This window comes from Procambarus clarkii, unplaced genomic scaffold (assembly GCF_040958095.1).
Source record: "Procambarus clarkii isolate CNS0578487 unplaced genomic scaffold, FALCON_Pclarkii_2.0 HiC_scaffold_1212, whole genome shotgun sequence".
Lineage (NCBI taxonomy): Eukaryota > Metazoa > Arthropoda > Malacostraca > Decapoda > Cambaridae > Procambarus > Procambarus clarkii.
This window is the reverse complement of record NW_027190242.1, coordinates 34,580-36,289: the sequence shown is the minus strand read 5'-3', so window position 1 is coordinate 36,289 and position 1,710 is coordinate 34,580. Positions and strand designations below refer to the sequence as shown.

The 1,710-nt window shown below is 40.9% G+C and overlaps 1 non-coding gene across 1 annotated transcript; it reads left to right on the top strand.

The window, feature by feature from the left end:
- Window positions 1–1,002: 1,002 nt before the first annotated feature.
- Window positions 1,003–1,121, top strand: LOC123749918 (5S ribosomal RNA). The gene has a single exon (XR_006771942.1). It is a non-coding gene; the product is annotated as a 5S ribosomal RNA (ribosomal RNA).
- Window positions 1,122–1,710: the final 589 nt, after the last annotated feature.

The following is a 1,710-nucleotide window of genomic DNA, read 5'->3' as shown; positions in this document are numbered from 1 at the left end:
CAAGCTGCTGCTGCTGCTGCTGCTTCTTTTTCAAGGCTGTAGGTGGTTTGTTGCTTGTGGCGGCTTTCTTGGGAGTTACCACGGCCTTCTTTGCTGCTGTAGATGGTTTCTTGGTTGTGGTGGCTTTCTTGGGAGTTAGAACGGCCCTCTTCTCTGCTACGGCCAGCTTGAATGATCCACTAGCTCCACTTCCCTTGGTCTGAACAAGAATGCCGTCAGCCACTGCTTTCTTGAGAAATCTTCGGATGTAAATGGCGATCTTGGCAGCCTCGACTTTGTTGTTGGCAACAACGTACTTCTTGATTGCTTGTAGAGACGAGCCCTTACGGTCTTTGAGTGCTGCGACCGCGGCTAGAACCATTTGACTAGTTTTCGGGTGAGCAACCTGGACGCGAGGTTTCCTGGTGGTGGCCACCACAGCAGCAGCAGCCGCAGCCTTCTTGGTAGGCTTTGCTTCTACCATGATGATGATGAGATAACCAAGGTGATGAGAGACGCTCAGACAGTCACGGGGGAATGATGCTGCCGCCGCTTGAGCCGAACCTATTTATGTGCCGGCACGGTACAGAAGCTGCAACCTGGCAACTCGTCCACCAATCACGACGGTTGGTTTTACGGCTCCGAAACCTGGATCCCATATCTTCTCTAAAATAGAAGCATTTGTTCATGTTCTTTGTAAAAGTATCATAAAGCAGGACAGATGAGACAAATATCATAAAAACTGAAGAGCAGATGAGCACACACATGTATGTATTACAAAAGAAAATCCACAAATTCATTAGAAATTGGCAGGGTAGGCTGAGGAAGTAGGTAGATGTAAAATGTCTGTAAATGGCGAAAGAACATAAACCCAAGACTGAATAAACGATGTTAAATATCCACGCCAAGGAGACAAAAATATGTTAGGATACAATTACCATTAAGACACCACAAGAAGGTCCGTATCCTGCCGTGATGACTAAAAAGAGTTGGTTATTAGCCACAATGTGTAGGCAGTCTCATGCCAACGGCCATACCACGTTGAGAACACCGCTTCTCGTCCGATCAGCGAAGTTAAGCAACGTTGGGTTTGGTTAGTACTTGGATGGGTGACCGCCTGGGAACACCAAATGCTGTTGGCAATAATGTTTTTTGTTTTGTTTTGTTTTGTTTCGTTTGTTTTTGTTTGAATGGCTGGCTGGCTGGCTCCACGGGAAATTCACGGAGTTGTGTGGAATAAGGCCTGGTAAAATGAATTAATATGTATGTCATGTTTAAAACAAACTCGCTTAATATAGTGTGTGAGGCTTTATACAAAAACAAACAACCAAAACAAAACATGTTGTATATATATATATATATATATATATATATATATATATATATATATATATATATATATATATATATATATATATATATATATATATATATATATATATATATATATATAGCTTAATCCGGGTTTGAACTCGCAACTCCAAGAATACGCATCACTTATATACACTTTACCACTGGACCACTGCAGGACACTTGATGCTGAGGTATCAATTTAATGACGTAAATGCCATTTCCACAAATAAATGATAATTTAAAAGTATTTGTATGTACAAATCTTTTCTGTTTAAAAGGCTACAATATCAGTTACTGATATAATTTGTGTTAATGTTTCTATACCCACAGGAAGGCATGTTTTTGCTTATATGTAAGGGGTACGGAGAAGGAATCCAC